General features: G+C 38.7%; 1 long non-coding RNA gene across 1 annotated transcript; it reads left to right on the top strand.

Moving 5' to 3' along the window:
* Window positions 1-268: 268 nt before the first annotated feature.
* On the top strand, window positions 269-1,604 carry LOC103923974. Its single transcript, XR_663960.1, has 2 exons — window positions 269-737; window positions 833-1,604. It is a non-coding gene; the product is annotated as an uncharacterized LOC103923974 (long non-coding RNA).
* The last annotated feature ends 18,169 nt before the right edge of the window (window positions 1,605-19,773 follow it).

The raw sequence follows: 19,773 nt of genomic DNA on the forward strand, positions 1-19,773 counted from the left end.
AATGAAGCTTCATGGGTATTTATTTGTGTGTGTATTGTAGATAGTCTCCTAGCTCTAGTGTAGCTGTTGGTAATAAGTCAAGCCTGTTTAGTTATGATAGGAAGCATAATATTTGTCATCACATAAATCACATGCTTGCAGGATGGCTGTGAAAGTCTCAGTTTTCGGTATGCTTGTCCACATACTGGATGAAGTTCTGGCACGGAAGCCCATGGTTTCAGTTTTCTTTGACTTTATGGCGCTTCATTTGCTAGCTGTTATTATCTGAACATAGTATGTCCTTATGGAGACATCTCCTCCCAAGGAGACTTAAGAGCAGTGTCACTGCTACTCAGAGTCCCAGAGAAGGGAAATGTTAATGCTCCTTCTCAGCTGCAGGACAAGGAGGAGGTCTGGCACTTCTGAAGCTGGAGGCTGTGATCCGCAGTGGTAACTAACACAGAAAACAAGCAATGCTTGTCCAGCACCTTGGCTGTTCCTCAGTACAGAACTGTAGCAGAAAAGAAAGAGCTGCTCGGAGAAATACGAATAAATGCATCGTTCTTATGGACAACTGTATCTCTGAAAAACTTAAACTTTCATATTGATATGGGAGCAGAGGAAAAATCTGGTTTTCAATGAAGATTGTTTGGGAAGTGAAAACATTTTGTGCTCTGTAGCCTTGTGGTACTTTCCTAGTACTTTGAAATCTTCTAGTGATGTTCACGTAGAAGCAATGGCTTGCAGTAACCCTCAAGGTCAGTGGTAGAGCTGAGAAAGAAACCACAACTTTGACTGTTTGCTTCTTTGTGTCCTGGCTACTGGAACTAATCTTCTCTTCTGTTAATAACAGATAAAATAACTGTATGCTGATTATATTCTGAGATGGTCACGTTGAAGGCAGCATAAGTGCAGCCTGCATGACAAAGAGTGAATTGTTGAATTCAGTTAAAGCCCCATGCTAATTTTGACTTCTTGAGGATCTGGGACAGAACCTTTGTGAAGTATAGGTTTGCCCTTTTTTTTTTTTTTTTTTTTTGAAGAAACATATGTATATATTAGCACAACTATGGTCTAGGTCAGCGTTTCATCTTCTGTGATTACATATATACGAACAACCAGACTCTGAAATAAATGTGTATCCAACCAGAAGTAACACCTTTGAGAGCACCTTCTTTGATCCTAGGAAGCTGAATGAGAATAACATTTGGAAAAATTAGTTAGAACCTGATGTGTTTGAGTTTGTTTTGCTTTAGAAGACTTTTAGAATTTCACAAAATAAACTGGAGGCACAGCGATACATAACTTTGTTTCAGAGAGCCAGAACACGCATGAGACAGTATAACCCCTTTGGTTCAGAACTTACTTTTCTTAGCAAGCTTTTTCAGTCTCTTGTTGCAATGAGACCTTGCTTCTGACAATAATTAGGTCTGACCTTGGGGAGTCAAGTTTGTCCTGAGCTTGGTAGTGATACTGTATTTCAACAGTGATTGGGAAATGTGAAAAACAGTAATTATTTTTCTGTATTTTCTTCTTTTATCTGTCATATGTTTCATTTCCATTTTATGTGCATGATGTATATACGGGTACCTGACTTACTGTGATAAAGTTATCTTCTGTATCAATTTGCGAATACCATCTAAAGTTATGTTTGTCTTTATAAAATAATCATAATGCATAGTGCTCACTGTATTGCTCACTTATGGAAGGAACAAGTCTGAGCTTCTGTTCCTGTCTGGAGCCAAATGATTTGGACTACTTAACATCAGAGTTAATGGTTTTATTTAGGTGTTTTCTGGCAATACTGTACAGCCAGGATAACAAATATTTTTGACCACAGTTTATGCAATGCTTTCTGCTGTTTAAGCATGGGTGCTAAAGGATTTAGGAAGATCTAACAGTTCTGTGGGTTTCTTGATTTAACTTTCTGTTTGTGTATAGTGTAATATTTTATTTGATGCTGTTGCCAATCTTTACATTTCATTCTTCTGTCTTTCAGATAATCATTGTAAAATTAGAGTGACAACAGCTTACCCATATCTGAAACAGCACGTGTCTAAACGCAGCAGCTAGGCATTCTTTCCTACTCTATTGATTTTCTGGTAAACAGAGGTGTGCATTAAATGATGCACTTTTACTTTGTCCTCCTTGAGAAGCTACAAAATCTCTCTATTCTTGGTTTGACCAACCTAGTTTTCTGAAACACAACGTTACCACAAGTTAAGGTTGAGACATTTCTCTCCTATTCAGGTGTTCATAAAATTAATTTAGCAAAAGCTACTAAAAAGTACAGCCTCTTGTAAAATTAGGCAGACCTCAAGGACAATGTAGAGGAAAGATTCCTCAACACCAAAGGATGGGAAGTGGGACCGAGTCTGGGGTGACATGGAACAGCAAATGTTACATCTGTTCTCCTCATCTGTGAACTCCGTAGGAAATATGTAGATACACTGACGTTGATCACTGTATAAATTACAAATTTTGATTTGGTTCCCCGCCCCCTTTTTTTTTTTACTGTTGGTGTAAAACTACTAAAATAATCACTCTAACATACTTCTGCTACATGATGTAGCTGAAAGCAACATAGTAATAGCATGAAAAAATGTATTATTTATGCTCTTTATAATTATTTTGAGTTTAAACATGGTGCCCACTGTGTGATAGTTGAACACAGCTTGTCTCTGACACAACTGCACCACTATGGGTTTTGCAGAGAGAGCTGGTTGTGAGATGGCTTAGTCCCAGCAACTGTGTAGGTTTCATTGCAAAGTCTTTTATTACCCATGAGCCAAAGTAGCATCTCAAGACCCAAAATTCATCCTAAGGTGCTATTGGTGAGATAAAAGACTCTTTGATTTAAATTTTGCATAAAACTTCAACTGGGAGTCCATTTTGAGAGGCTTTTAATGTAGAACTCAGTGTAATTGAACTTGCTTATTGGAGAACTATCACAGTTGCAGTTATTTTGATGATTAGTATGTGTGTACACTGGGGAGACTATTACGTAGTACATAGTGATATAATATGTATTATTACAATACATAATACAGGGAATAATGTTTTATATGAATATGAAACTGTGAAATATAGTTTTCTTTTGGTGTTATTTATATTCTTAAAGTACATGTAGTGGTCTGGCTTACCAGGGAGGCAGCTGAGTTAGCTTTGTTAGTATCAGCTTAGTATACAGCTTGAAGTAAGATCCTATTTTGAATTATTTCAAAACAAAAGTAGGATCCATATATCCATGAATGCACTCGGCTAAGGTGCTCATTTATAGCACTTGTGCTAGCAAGGTGAGAATAGGAGTGTTTAAAAGATTATTTGAGTTCTTATAAGTGCTTTTGCTTTAAAGGGGGTGGGGGGAATATATAAAACTGAATCAGTAAAAATGAAAGCATGAATGCAGACTTTGGTGAAAGGACAAAATTTTGCATGCTTCATCCATGCAAGTCATACCATTGACTTTAAGGAGTTGCAGGAATAAAATGAACAAATTTTAGAAGAGAGAGTTTTAAATAAATAAATACAAAGAAAACCCAATACTAAGGGCTATAGTGTAATTGTTTTGTTTGTCTTGGAGGAGTTAAACTGTTCTTGTACTCACGTGGTCTGAGCAGAGCTCAGAGTCTGGTTTTTACAATAAGGTCTATTTTTTCAGTGTTTCTTGCTCTAAGCAAAGGTAAGGAAGGAGTAGAAAAGGACAGATTGTTCTGGTTTTGCACCTCTCTTCAGTAGACAGCTGGGTCTTAAAGCTACTCTACACAGGTGACTAAGAACAGTCCCGTAGAGCAGTGAGGGATTGTGACCTGCCAAGTCAGTCTGTGGGGGTATAAAGGCATCCCCACGCATGCTCTCGAGGTGGGTTTGTTTACAGTGCATGTTGCAGGCCAGCAGGAACATGCCCTGTAGTGCATGTGGGGCCCCGTGTGCTGCCTGCACAACCGTGTCACTGCTCTGCCACCAGTGAGACCATGCGAGACTGCTCGTGGTGCAGAGATTGCCTGCTAGCCACATGGATGAAAGCAGATAAAGTCAGAAATACCCCCATGCTCTGGAGCCTCCTTTCTCCTATCAATATGGATGTAGTCTTTGAATTTCCATGAGTCGGCACAGGGATAAAGATGGGTAGATGGGAAGGAAGGAGTGGCAATGCCAATGCAAAAAATTGCTAATTGTTTCCATGTTAGGCCAGCAGCTGTGAGAAATAGGAGATTGAAAATGTGTGGGTTTTTTCTGGGTTTTTTCCAATTTTCCCCCCCCCCCCAGCATCTGAAATCAGATTTACAGTTGCTAATTAAAAATGAACTGCTTTCAAAATCAAGAATCTCTTTGCATAGAAAAAGGAGTAGCAAGCTCTTTATTTAAATACCTCAGGCAATTTGTATAAGGATATAGAGCTCTTTGATACTTTGGATTTGATAGTACTGGCACCATCTATTGGTCTTTTTCAGTGAAATCAATTTATGCTTTGAGTTCAGTTTCTCAGAAACATCATAAAATCCATTGTCACATAGTGGTAAAAAATTGTCATGAAAAAAATGCCAAGAATAAATCCTGTTTACCTGCCTATATAATGTTTCAGGACAATTGACAGGCTAGCATGCAGAATTCATCCATTCTTTCTTGGGCTGTTCCAGTTCTGTGAATAAAGAGAAGACTTGCTTTATGGAGGTAGTGAATTTCTTACTATTAACAAAAAAAATCACAACATCAAATGAATTAAACCAAAGAAAGACAGACTTTTTTTGTAGAAGCAATAGCTAAATTAAAATTCATTGTTCCGTAAGCAGAGATGGAGTTGGAGATAAGAATTTTGAGAAGAGAATAAACCAATATTAGAAAAAGAAGGCAGAAAAGATTGAAAAATGTGTGTGTAAGGACTGCAACAAGATTGCCTATCAAAAGATAATCTAAGACTGATAGTTTCTTAAGCAGATAAAGTTAAGATAAAAATACTGGGCATGTGGAAAAGGAATAAAAGCAGAAGGAGAACAAATGTGGGCAGATGTGCAGTGAGCTGAATTTGAGGTTCTCTTTGCATCTCTGTTGTAGTTCTACTCAGCTGTAAGAAGCAAGGGTGTATGACCCAGGGCACTTCCCTGATCATTCAGCCTTGCCTTGGTTGGTATTCATTGCTTGTTTAATAACAACTTTTACAGTCCAAAATTATGGAGACAAAAAAAGAGCAAGCCTAATCAAATCACACTGTTCTTCTCCTGCATTTTTAAAAAAAAAATCTATGAGGGGAAAATACCTGTATGATGACAAGACAGACTGTTGTCCTATTATTTCTGTAGCTTAAAGACCAGATATCCTTACTCAGTTTGTAAAGTATTTTACTCCTTGGTACTATAGAATCAAGCTAAGGTTGAATGAACTATGATGCTACTTAAAGGCTGCAACTGGAACTGAAGCCTTGTTTTGCTGGGTGCTCTGTAAATGTTTAAAATAATTTGGCTCTAGATTGAACAGTTAATAATGTAGGCAGAAGTAAGCCCTTAACACCAGTAAATTTTCACCAAAGAAGACAGTAGCATATTGATTTCTGAACGTAACTCAGCTACCTGAAGTCAAATGCCCTCCAGTCTGCAGTTCAACAGCCATATTAATACCTTACTGTTTTTCTGAGGCACACAATGAAGTATACGTAAGTACATGTTTGGAAGAAACTTGCATTGCTGGAAGCAAAATGCATGTCTGTGTAAATAACTGTTACAGGCTTGCTTATATACCTGATTTTCTATATAAAGGTTTGGGGTTTTTTTCCATTTAAACAGAGCTTTGTTTAGATACACAATCACTTTAATCCAAGATTCAAAACACTATGATTTTCAGCATTAAGGGGCAGGATGCTGTGTGCTTACTAGGTCTAAGATTAACATCTTTGAAAATTTACACTGCGGCAGATCACTGGTTTGTATCTCTGAGGATGTGTATGGTTCATGATGCTGTTCTCACAGGGAGGTCATTTAGGCAGTTGTTCTGAACTGTTTTTTCTGTGCCCTTCACTAAATTACCCCAAAGAAAGAAAGGAAGACAAATGGCCTCATCTGAAGCTGTGGTAAAAACACTTCATGGCCAGTTGCAGAGGAAGGAGAAAAAAGGTACGTAATTGCTACCAAATGCTGATGCTTCTGCAATCTTAACTAGCAAAAGACTCTGAGCACTGGGGAAGAGTGTCTGAAAGCAGAGACTGTAACGTGAAGGTTTGACTACTTCTCTGGACCAGTGAATGAGACACTTCAGGCAAGACTGTAATCATAAGCTTGGGGCAACAGTATTTTTGCTTTAATAAAATATCTTTTTTTGTTTGCAGTGGCCTGCAACACGCAAGTCTCCAGGTATAAACAGCCTGTACGGCAAATATTCCTGTACCTGCTGCGAGAGAAGATAGGATGTTTTTCTGTGTCCAGGGGACCTTGGAAGTCTGTGATTGTGTTTATCTCACAGCTAGGTGAAAAGTAGTGCTTTACCACATCCAGATCTATAGCAGTCTGCAAGATAAAATTGCAATGTGGGTTTTATCGGGGGGGGGAGATGTGTCAGTTTTCATGGCACCTGAAAGGAGAGTGAATTCAGTGTCCCCAAATTGTCTGTGTTTCACAGACAAGTGCTTTAGGTAAATCATGATCTCTATAGTTATACCACCAGGATTTGGCCCTGCAGTTCCAGTTTATAAATAACTTTGCCTAGAAATCAGATAGCAGCATGTGCAGGTGTGAGTCATTAGTGCAGGAGACACAATGATGTGTGGAAAAAGCATGGCTCACATCCAAACCAGCCCACACACTTTCATCAGCCCCTTGAAGTCTGCAGCACAAAAAAAAAAAAAAAAAAAAAAATCAAATTTTTCAAGTCAGGCTGCTGTAGCCCACCCAGTCTTAAAACTCAAAGATGCAGTAATATGGAATGCAGTGCTTCTCCTGGTGCTTTGTCAATCAGTTGTGCTCAAAAGGCAGTTTTGGAATACACTAATTTACTGTCTGAGTTAATTACCACAATTTCAACTGAATAGATTAACATCCCCCACATACACACACAAAAAATGTGTGTCAAAGATGCATTCTATAAATCATCGTTTTAGAACACGTACTTGCAAGTTCTAAGGAATCGGGGAAATATCCAAATTATTACTTGATTTTATTTTCAAAATTTCATGAGCTGAAATTGGAAACAGTTAATGATATTGACCTCCCTGATTGCAGAGTTAATGGAGGCTGTAAGGAAGAAATCGACAAGTACCAAAATAGCGCTTATCATAAGGTGCTGGTTTTGGAGAGAATTCCAGGGAAAGAAGAAAAGGAGCTTTTAGTTCAGGAATTTACCTGACTTCTAACTGGTCTAGCAAAGTTTATCCTTCCAAGGCTTAACTTAAGCTGAAAAGGGGTACCTGACTCCTGAAGCTCGTGGCTCTCGTCCATACTCTGATTCTTTCTTACTAATGTCTAGTGAAGATTCTGGGCAAAAAAATTGAATTCAAAAAGGCTCAAGTTATTTTTTTAAGTAAAGATTAAAGACAGAAGTAAGTGGATTCTTTTTCATTTAAAAACACATTTGCATTCTAGAACTGATATATTTTCAATATTGCAGATTGAATCATTGTTTGTCTTCATAAGTTGCACATTTTACTATTTGCTGGACAATCTTTTTTCCCCATATGTGTTCTTTTCCTTTTTTTGCAATGAAGATAGAAAATGGAAGCACAAGTTTAGATCACTTCCTCTAAAATTGTGGCTTTAGATCTTACCAAAAGAATACTGTATATTTTTCTTTCTTACTGTCATTGAAATCATGGCTAGGATTCAAAGTTCTGTGCAGAGATGGTCACTTTCTTTCCTGTTTCTATTGGCATGTTCTTGTGAGTGGATTAAAGAGTAAAATGTGAGATTTGGACATCCTGGTAGACATAGAACAGAGATCTATAGAAAGCAGGGAATGTCAAACCAATCAGGCTCTATTACAAATTACATGGTTCCACAGAAAATCTGTAAATATTTCTGCTCAGCTTCTTCTGACTGGCATCTGCCTGGAAAGGGTAAAATAAACTTTAACGTCAGTCTGCCTTCTGTGAAATGATACAGCCAGAGCTGATGAAAATGTCCTTGAGGCGTTAAGCACCTTTCTACATTTTTAAAGATGACAAAATTCTGTAAATTACAACCATGTAAATCCAAATCAAGATGTCAGAGGTATTACTGCAGGCTCACAGTGATGTATATGAGAGCAATGTTTGGTTCAGCTACTTTTCTGCTGTTTGTTCCTTTAAACTGTGCTCGTAATGAAGAAGAGGAGAGGTAATAAAATATAATAGCTCAACAGGTTTTTCTGTAAATAGTTTTCTTAAGAAAACATTTAAAGAATTTTTCTGTACTTTGTGATGGTCTTTCAAAAGCTCCTTTCATTTGAAACTAATAAGAATTAGCATTTTTGTTCTTTCTTGTGGTTTAAGAAATTATTCTATTGTCTTGGTATTAGTTAGTTTCCATCTGTCCCTAATTTAGTAGTTACTAACCTTAGACCGCTAAGCATGATACTGTCTAGATTTATAGATAAGTTTCCCTCCAGTGAATTCTCTGTCACTTCGGATGGAAACTGTTCTAAAGATGATATTACTACTATACACCACTTTTTTTTTTTCATATATGAGCACAACATGAGGGTTTGTGAGCTTTTTTCTTAAAGGCAAAGGTTTGTAGGGTTTATTCCCCTACTTCCTCACGTGAAACATTAACACTCACAATGTGATAGGTAGAAATTGCGATACATGTTGTGTTAGAAGTGCTTTTAATCAGGTCTGAAAATGCTATAATAGAAACTAATTCAGATTACCTAATTGGTATAATCAGATTCAAATCATAGGCTTGTCAAGTGTGTCCAGTTGTATAATCAATTCTGCTAGAGTAAGATTCTGCACTTTTGCAGAAACATTGCGTTTCTAAGAAAAAATATATGGGTAAAAATGATATACTGAGAATATACTGTATTCCTTACAATTATTTTTCATCTTAAAAAATGGAAAGGGGAATAAGAACAGCTTTCTCAGGAGAAATGTATAAAGAGTAGACAAGTGTCACCAGTATAAAGTGCCATGACATTCAGTAACAATGATATTAGTCACTAAATATACATAAACTCAAAATAGGCCAATGTAGAACACCACTGGCCGAAACCAGGACATACAGAAGAAAGGGTCAAGTTACAGGTGCATCCCAGTTGGGAGAGAGACATAAAATAACATGGTGTAAGGAAGGGTCAGTCATGCTATATGTTGTCCTTTGTGGGATATTTCCACTCCATTGAAGATTTTCTCCATTTGGGGGTAAAGGTTCTGTAGCCTAAGAAACACTAGAAATGCTTTGCTTGACAAGCAGTAATGTAAGGGAACACAGTTGGTGTCCTGAGTCCCTGGCTTTCTTTTAAGCTGTCACCCAAACTCTGGATCTCACTTGCATAAGAAAAATTGCTTCATGTTTTTTTTCCTAGTTGAACAGAAGCAATGCTTTCCATCCCCTTTGGGCTAATGCTGCAAACAGTGGGTAGTCAGGGCAGTTAAACTTATTCATACCAGACACAATTTAACCTAGGAAATCTGGTTGGTTTATGTGCTAGATTCAGGCTTTTGTATTCCAGTTGGGGTTTCAGTTAGGAGGGACTTTTACCGGCATTGGCTTTAGTCAGGCAAGAACGCCCACCTCGCTGAAAGAGGAGCTCAGCATGGCAAAGGATCAGGCCTCTGCAAGAAACATTCTCTTTCTATTAAACAAAGTCCAATATGAAAAAGGTTACTGTTCAAGTAATTTTTTCTTCAAAAATCACAAAACACCTTTTGAAGTATACTAGAGAAGAACATGAATAGAAACTTAGTAATATTACTGTGATCTCAATGCAGACTGTTATATATAGATGAGCTAAATTCTTTTCTGGTTAAACTGCACGTACTATTTATGCAACAGCAGGATTAAGTTTCACTCATGACTCATAGTAACATATCCAGTTCTGGGCTCCCCAGTACAAGAGGGGCATGGACGTACTGGACAGAGTCTAATGAAGTCACACAAAGACGATTAAGGGGCTGGAGCATCCTTCCTATGAGGAAAGGCTGAGAGAGCTGGGACTGTTTAGCACAAAGAAGAGAAGGCTCGTGAGGGGTCTCATCAGTGTAGCTGATGGGAGGACGAAGCCAGGCTCTTTTCAGTAGTGACCAGTGACGGGACAAGAGGTAATGGGCATAAACTTAAACACAGGAAACTGAACATCAGGAAACACTTTTTTACTGTGAGAGTGACCAAGCACTAGCACAGGTTGCCCAGAGAGGTGGTGAATTCTTCATCCTTGGAGATATTCAAAAGCTGTCTAGACACAATCCTGGGCAACTGGTGGTGGCCCTGCCTGAGCAGGGGTTTACACCAGATGACCTCCAGAAGTCCCTGCCAACCTCAACCAGATTCTGATTCTGTGTGCCTGCGCTCTGGCTCTAAAGACAAAATTTAATTTGTACCAAAAGTGAAAGAAGACATCTTCATTCAGTCCTGGCTAAGCCAAGAGTTAGTAGAAATAGTTTTCAGTTTGTGTACTCTAATACTTAAAGACTGCAGGAAGAAGTAGCAGATGAATAAATCTAGTTCTCATTGTTGACAAGAATTGAGAGTTGGTAACTTGAGTTGTAAGTAGAATTGCAACTTGAAGATGATATTCTCAATGTATGGAATTTATTCTTTGTTTCAATACCATTCAATTAGCGTGGTCTGTTATTATGGGTAGTATCTGCCAGAGATCAGACATGTGGTGCAATTTGAAATGGTAAAACTGAAGTCTGCAATTATGTTATAGGAAAAATCAACTTTGAAGTCACACTTATTAATTCTTCTATGCCAATTTAAAGTTCTGACCTGCTACTTTTTTTTTTATCATTGATAGTATCAGTCTTCACTGCTCTCGCTCTGTAGTGCCAATACCAAGATCTTCCTGTCCCGTGACATTTATAAAGCTTTTTATAACGGTGTCTTCTGGCAGGCTGGGTCCACTGATTCAGGGACTTCTGGAGGTCATCTGGTGTAAACCCCTGCTCAGGCAGGGCCACCACCAGTTGCCCAGGATTGTGTCTAGACAGCTTTTGAATATCTCCAAGGTCCACTGATTATCTCCAAGGTCCACTGATTCAGTGGCATAGTGGGAACCAGGAGCCTTTCCAAAATTTCTACAAAATCTTTCTTAGTGACCTTCTTCCCCTCAGATAAATCATTTAATCTTTCTTTGGCTCAGTTTTGCTGTCTCTAGAAAAAAAATTTATGACATGATATTGCTGCTGGAAAACTTTGCTCGTGGTCTGCCGAAGTGCTTTGATATACTGAGATTTAAGGCACTGCAGAACTGCCTGCCTTACACAATGGCTGTGGGCTGCTGTGCCTGGGGACTGGCCTCTAGTGGTTCATTTTCAAACAGGAGAGAGCAGCCAGGCAGTAACAGCCCCTCTTGATTTCTCTGGAAAACATTACACAAGTAAAATGTTCTCTGTGAACCCTGTCAGCTTGACTTTTATTAAGGTGATGATATAATCTGGATGCATCAAAGATCACTGATGTTCAGCCTTTGAAGGAGAGAGAGTTAATTGGTGGGTAGGAGTTGTGGTTTTGAGGACATTCGTGACCTTTCATGACGCTGCTCATTCATGTTGTTTCAGATGAACTAATAAAAGCTGCCTAGCACTTCTCTGTAAGACTTTGCTACTGAGGATGGTGCCCTGCCAGCTTTCAAAACCAACGGATGGAAACACTAGACTTAATAAAGAAACATCACCTATAATTGTTGGGTTGATTTAATGGCCTTCTAACTGCAAGTGGTCACACAGACATGATGCATATCTCCACCATTTAGATTTGAGAGTCCTCAGTAACCCTTGCAGTGAGGAGTCTCCATGGCTTTCAACTTGCTTATAATATAGAAGCACGTTGGTGCACTGGTTTAATCATATTACTTTAACTTTGCAGCCCTCACTCAGGCTGCCTGCAAGGTGACTTTTCCTTGGTTTCAAGCTTGATGTGTGTTTGCTGAACCTCCAGGACTAAGTGCTGAGTGTCAGGCATCGGGCTTACGGGTGCTTACACTAGCACAGTGTTGCTCCTTGTGGTACTGCTTCTTTGACTGCTACCCCTACTCTTCCTCAGTTCATACACTTCTCATTTTAATAGAACCACTATTGTTCCTTGTGTAACTTTTCTCCTCCTCTTGTCCCTGCTTCTCCTGCTGGAAATCCTGGCTTAGTATCACATGTGGAATAACTCAGTGGCAGCCTGAAGTGTTTGCTGGGACAGGGTTATTACTGGGCATCACCGATTCAGGTGTGTGTAAAATAAGGAGAAATTTCCAATGAAAATAGCTGGATTTTTGCATGTATGAGATCAGAAGATTGGGTCCTAGAATAGTAGCTATTTTACATATATCTAAATTATTTTTGGCTTTCTAGTCTTTAGCAGAAATGTTTTCATATTTCAGATTTATTTGGAGCAACAGCATTTAAAATGAGGTGCTCTGTGGAAATTTATGGTACAATTTATTGTCCTTCCCACTTTATACCGAGCGTTAAAAATATTTAAATGTCTTATAGAATATAGCTAAAAATAGGTTTAATAGCCACTGCCAATGTTTTTGTGTATATGACAGAATAATTGTGTGGCTTGTTTAGATTTTTTTTGAGCTTCATGTCTTGCTAGTGATGGCAGATATGAATAAAGTTTAGCTGTAAAGTGACTGGGGCAAGAAACCTCCAAATATCTGTCAGAAAAATGAAATAGGATTAGTGTATAGTTCTGACTGTATAAACAGTTTCACAAGTGTATTATTCTAAATCAAATTCAATGTGTTCGTTTGTTTTCCCAGTTTAAAGATCTTAGGTGCGTAGCAGAAAAGAGAGAAGATGGGTTTTGTGCTGTAGCAACTGGAGGGCAATGATGGGGGCCCGGAAAAAGGTTCAGAGGCTGAGGCTGTACCAGTTTTAAGTTGCATCCTGCCCTTTCCTGCTCCTTGGTCCTGCATGCAATCATCTCCCAGTGCCATGGCTTGCGAGGACAGTGCCCTACGCAAGGTTCAGGTTTTAAAACTGTAATAAGTCTGCTCCTACAGGAGACGTGTTGTAATCTGTCTGGTGATGCAGTTATCTGGTTTGAATGTGTGCCAGTAATTATATAAGGCAGCCGAGCACAGAGTCAGTGCTGAAGAAATGCTCCCGTGCTCCTTTTCAGGCTGTTTACAGCCACCAAAAGCTTCCATAGTTAGATAGTCAGCTTTGTAGGACAGAGGTGCTGCCGTACGTTTGCAAGTATTAGGGCATTTTTATGGTACTGCATAAATAATAACCACATGCAAATGGAAATTAAAAAAAAAAAAAGCAATAGAAAATTGGCCTAGGAGCCTCTGCAGGTTCACTGATGTAAGTGGGAGCTATGTGCCCCATTTGTATGCCCGTAATTCATGGGGTGTCTCTACCAAGCAATTGTTCTGTCCTTGCTTGCGGTGGAAAAATAATTTTGGAAAAAATCTTTGAGAATTGCAAACCTAGATTGATGATCAGATTTTATCAGAGGCATGGATAGCCAGACACTGCACAGCTGGCAGAATGTAATGGAGTTTGGGTGAATGCTTGTGCTTAACCATTTTGCAATTGATTTTGGTTTATCGTTTTCAGAATTCAGTAGAATATTTCATTCTCTGAACCTATTTTTAACACTTTAGGAAGTGTTTCAAAGGTGTCGTGGTTTAACCTCAGCCGGCAACTGAGCACCACGCAGCCGCTCGCTCACTCCCCCGTGGTGGGATGGGGGAGAGAATCGGAAGGATAAAAGTGAGAAAACTCGTGGGTTGAGATAAAAACAGTTTAATAGGTAAAGCAAAAGCCGCGCACGCAAGCAAAGCAAAACAAGGAATTAATTCACTACTTCCCATGGGCAGGCAGGCGTTCAGCCATCCCCAGGAAAGCAGGGCTCCATCACGCGTAACGGTTACTTGGGAAGACAAACACCATCACTCCAAACGTCCCCCCCTTCCTTCTTCTTCCCCCAGCTTTATATGCTGAGCATGACGTCACATGGTATGGAATGTCCCTTTGGCCAGTTTGGGTCAGCTGTCCTGGCTGTGCCCCCTCCCAGCTTCTTGTGCACCTCCAGCCTTCTCAGTTGGTAGAGCATGGGAAGCTGAAAAGTCCTTGACTAGTGTAAGCATTACCTAGTAACAACTAAAACATCGGTGCCTTATCAATTTTGTTCCCATCCTAAATCCAAAGCACAGCACTGTACCAGCCACCAGGAAGGAAATCAACTCTATCCCTGCCGAAACCAGGACAAAAGGGCAACTGGTTTCCCTGACTTAATTAAGTATGTCCACAAAACATTTATAACTTTGAACTAGCAAAAACATTTACTTTAAAAAGACTTTTTTTCCTCTTTCTATGAAGCCTGTACTACCTCCCTTTCCCCACAGGCTTACCAAGCAAGTTGTATAAAGACAAGTGGCTCCTGCGGCTGCTGAACAAAACAGTTGAACCAGACAAGCATTTGCTGAGAGCTTAACCTGGAGTTTGTGCCAGATCGAGTATGCAAGCCTTACTGAGAGGCTTATTTCTTTCATCAGGCATCAAAATTGTTTTCTTTTGTGACCACAGGCAGAGGGATGCTTGGAGTATGTCAGAAGCCATGAGTTAGACTATATCTATCATATAGTTATGGCAGCGAGTGCTCTCTGAAGATGGTTAGTGCAGGCGAAACCACATGCGGGGGAGGCAGGGTAAATGTCATTGCATTTAGCTGACCCTGAACTCAGGGCTGCTTTCCAGCCAGGAAGCGTGAAGCTAGCATTTTACCTCTGCAGTGTGCTGCCATTGCAGCAGTGGCTGGTTTTCACGATTAGCTAATAACTTTCTGCATTGTAGGTCTGCATGCATGCAGCTTCATTGTCTATATCATTACCTGTCATTAAAAAAAAAAAAAAAGGCAAAAGACATGTTGAGATCTGCAGAAATGAGCACCTAGATTCCTAAATAGGGTAAGAATAATAATGTTTCATACTGTTTTGTGGTTGATGTGGAGTTTGTGCTATTTGTAAGGGTAAAACAACACTGAAGCTAGGAAACTAAAGGCTTTTATATCTTCTCATGAAGAGAAAATTTCAAAACTTATTTCCCATGAGACACCCAATCTAGAAAATAGCCTTCTTTTGAACTTTTAAACTAGGAGCCAGCGGGGGCTTTTCTTGGGTAGCCAGGGAAGGGTTTGCAGGTTCCATAAGGACCATTGTCCCCAGGCCGTGCGATGAAGGGAAAGGTGGTATCTCTTGAGGACAGGTGTTGTCCGAAAGAGCTTGGCCAGAGGTCTCATCCTGCCTGTTTCTGATGGTAAGAAATTTTATGTCATGTATACAGTTATTGTGAAACCCAAGCCCCAGTCATGAGAAACCCTTAACTTATTTTTAGCAGTTCAGAAGAACACTGATAAGCATCTTACTAACTTATGCGTTCTGACTGTGTCTTAGCATCTATGAAAAACCAGATGAAAGGAAAGTGTCACATCTCAAGACACTGTGATGCTGTAGTGTAGGTGTCCAAATGCCGATGTGCCCAGACAACTATGCAACCAGGTATGGAACTTTTGGCCTATAAAATTGTGATTATGAAGAGGAAACATATGGAAGACTGTCCTCTGAAATTCTGGGGGAGAACTGGTGTGCTTCATCTGGATTTCAGAACTGATGCCATTAAAAAAAAACAATGAAACAAGCACAGGTTGCAGCTTTCTTCTCCTAGCAGTTAATATTGCAGAACTTGGGAATGCTTTGTACTTCCAAATACCAAGCTACTGCTTCAGTTCTTATTGTGGATTTAAAGGTCTTACTTTGGGCATACAAGTTTGGAGACGTGTGGAGATACTAAAGCAATGGGAATACATCCTTCTGTGAGAAGGAAAAAGAAACTAGGGTTAGGGCAGTCATTTAGTCTTACTGGTGTAGTTTTGCAGAAAAGATACGTCATCTTCAGGACCTAGCTGAAAATGTAAGTGGTTGTATAATTTGAGTATTAAAGCTTCTAGTACTTATTCTGTTCATTCCTTTGGTAGTTGTGTTTTAATACTTCTAACATAAAAAAACCCCAACCATAATGAAATAATGGAAATTAGAAATGAAGAGGATAAGAGATTGAACCAGTGCCCATTACTTCATCTTCTTTTCATAGAAGGTTTCCTACCCTGATAAAATATTGATGTAAGTGAGCACAGCTTTTTAGCTTTTGTACGCTGCTGTGAATTTGTGAGGTGAGTGTAGTTTCTACCCAAGGATGCAGTACTTGTTGGAGGCTTAGATATGAGAAACTGGGTCAGGTTTCACAAAGTAATTCACAATATAATCTTGTTAACCTGCAGTTATTGTATCTGAATGCCTTATAGTTGGCACCAAAAAAAAAGGTGGTCTCTTCCAACATCTTGGCAGGTTCGTTAGATTAGCTTATTATTCAGACTGAACATCATTTTTATAAAATATGCTATTACATATTTACTGATTCGTTTGTTAATATGCCACAAAGTACTGTGTGAATCATTACAACTAATCTTATTTGCCAAAATAAATTAATGAGGTATATCTGTTAAAGCTATATTTGTTATGTTTTTATATTCTGTCTATTTGCTTTCTTAGGGAATTGCTTTGTTTAATAAATCTGCAGGCTCTTTTCTTGTCATTAATTCAAAATAGATGTGGAAGGAAATTTTTTCAGATGTAGTCCATTTTGCTTCAAAATTACTTTTTTTAAATGGCCTTCAGTATAGCAAAGGGACGTTATTTTATGTCCTTTAGAAGGGTATGTTAGGTGTTTTTCCATGAGTTTCGCACCAGTATTTTGTGCATTGGTGTAATGGAAACATGATGCATACTCAACCTTTGGACCAGGTGCCAGTGGTTCTTTTAGAAGTTCCAGCATCAGGTTGGCTTCACTGTAATAAAACTATTTGGTAAAACCTGTACAGACATTGGCTGGTAGAGGCAAGCTGTCCTGGCCTGTTCAGTGCTGCAGAGAGAACAGCAGACAGGGAAAAGGAGAAGAGCTCCTTCTTAACAGGATCTTGTCTTACTGAGGCAAATCAGAATAACCATGTCATTTATCTGTGTTGTTTCCTGTCACGTGCTGCTTAACAGTGTATCTATGACCAACCTTTCAATACTCTGTCCTTTCAATGCAATTTAGTCTCCTGCCCAATTTATCTGCTGCTACCAAAAGTCAGTATCATATTACTGAAGCATATCCATGCTGGAGAATTAAGATAATAAAATATGGACTGTGCTTTATGCTTGTTATAAGTTACATCCTTCTATTTAAGGAGAATAGTAATAAAAATGGAAGTAGAATTACAGTGCGTTATGTTTCAGTGATGCAGTATGTTTTTACCTTGGAGCACCAGAGGATTAGTAATTATATACCTATCACTTAAAAGGAGGAAAAAAGGATATGTCCAGCTTATAGTGGTATGTGCCGTTTCCTCAACTCTTTGTGTTCTCTTTGGAGGGAAAACCCCTGAAGTGAATCTGGCATAACAATACCAGCTCCTTACAGTATGTGGCTCAGACAGGTAAGAGTTGAATATTATGTTACTCCGTATTTGTATGGAGCGTCAACAGCCATAGCATCAACATGTTGGAGGTGCTTGTAAAGCAGTCTTGAGTACTGCAGATTTAAATTTGCACTTTGAGGTCAGAATGTGATAATTGCTTTCTACTCCGTTCTGCAATTTTGCTTAAAAAAAAATCTTACTTAAAATTCAGTTACCGCTAGAAATGTCTTTATTCTTTGTTTGTTTGGTACTGTATTACAACTTGCCAAAAGTGGTTTATGCAGCAGTCACCCTTACCGTTCAGAAAGTACAAAAGAGGAACAACAGTAGGCTTTTGTTTTGTCAACTGTTCTTTGTAAACAGAGATAATTGACTTATCTGTTATCACAGGGTGGTTCCTCTCTACCTGACAGTTGGTTTGTTGGTGGTTTTTTTTCTTCATAGCTGTGGATATTTATTAATTTCTTCTACTGATTATCTTAAACAGCTTGGTGTCTCTTTCTTAGTTGCACTGCACCTTACACAAATAGTTTGAGTGGTGAAAAGAATGATATAAGTCAGCAGCTTTCCAGACTCTTGACATTTCATAAACTAGTGTTTTATGGATGTTAATTTCTATATAGAGAGTATATATCCTATATATAGGAATTTGCGTTCCGGAGTGCATTGTTTTTCAATATTGCAAAATTATATTTTCTTGTTGCTAAAAAAGACATCTTTGCTAGCTGTTTTTTTGATGGCTGAAGGTTCATAAACTTCATGTATGCTTTCCATTGCCACAGGGTCACATTACTTTTGGGAATAGGTGTTCCAATGTGGGGGCAATAAATACTAGTATTTACTTTTTTTTATTAAGTAAAAATGTATCCAGTTTCACTATAATATTCATAATTACACTAAAGGTCAGATTTTTCTCAGGTTAAAGTTTTTCTGCTCTGCATCTCTTGGCTGTGATATTTAGTACTATTACGAGAAAATATAGATAAGTTTTTTTGTTTCATTTTGGAAATAAAATCTAAACTGAAATATGCAAAATTCTCTCAGAGAAGTTCTTATCATAAAAAATGAACCTATCTTAGCGATTTGTTACAGTCTTATTTTATTTTTCATTTCGTGTACTCTTTCCTGCAGATCTGGTGTGATAGTTGGCTAGTTTAATTACTGTCTTTCCGAAAAGATAAGTGTTTGTAGAGTCTGAAGGGTGTCATTTTCCTTTAGAGGGGACCATGAAGGGAAGAGGATGAAAGTAAAGTGTTTGCAAATTAACAGTATAGGTGTATTTGTGTGCACCCTTAAAATCTGCAGTTATTCTGACAGAATGGCAGCTGCAAAGGTGCAAAATTCGGAGGATCTGAAGATCCTTTTAGAAAACTCATCATTACTCAAACACAAACTAAGTAGACGTGTAGCCAATGGAGTGTTTAAGGAAGATAAAGTAGAACAGCAGTTGCTGCTGTTTTGGTTCTTCTGGATGCTTACAATTCTTGGGTTTTTTTCCTCAAATAGTCTTAATAGCCCACTTCCCTAGGTTAGCAGTAATTTTCTAGTTTAATGGAATTTAAAAGACAAATGCCAGTTTCTTAATGCCAAAACTTGTCACAGAAAGGATTGCTTACAGTGGATCTCCCAGTCGACAAACCAGGGAGAAGAAAGGTTAGCTGCTGCAGCATTCTTCTGGCTCAGTAAACAGCAGAGTGCCCCAACTCTTACTGGCTTTACAAACGTTAAAGCTATTCAGCACCTGTAAAATTTACTTAAGGTCTCAGGCATAAGCTTGGGAACCACTCAGCAGTGGCAGTATGTTACAGACTTGTTATCAGTATGTGGCTTAAAAATGCTAATATTGGACTTTGATCCATTGTCATCCTTGTGAAAGTGCCAGTCCTACAGGTATTCAAGTATTTGACTAGCCTCGTTTATTCATTTCACACAGAGCCAGCCTAAAGTCATCTTGTGCACCTCAAAATATTTTCCCAGTCCCTCTTGTCCAGTCTTTCTTAATGTATAGTTGATGCATTAAGGCCCAGTTTCTCAAGCATGTTCTTTAACCTTCTGGGTTTTGGTTTGCTTTTTTTTTTGGGGTGGTGGTGGTGGTGGTGGTTTTTTTTTGTTTAATTTATCAAGAAGACAATCAGCTTTCTGACTAATAGTTTTGGATCAATGTGCTGTGTTCCACTGTGCTGGTATTCTCCAAAATCTACAACCT

Source organism: Pygoscelis adeliae, unplaced genomic scaffold, assembly GCF_000699105.1.
Source record: "Pygoscelis adeliae isolate BGI_AS28 unplaced genomic scaffold, ASM69910v1 Scaffold160, whole genome shotgun sequence".
Lineage (NCBI taxonomy): Eukaryota > Metazoa > Chordata > Aves > Sphenisciformes > Spheniscidae > Pygoscelis > Pygoscelis adeliae.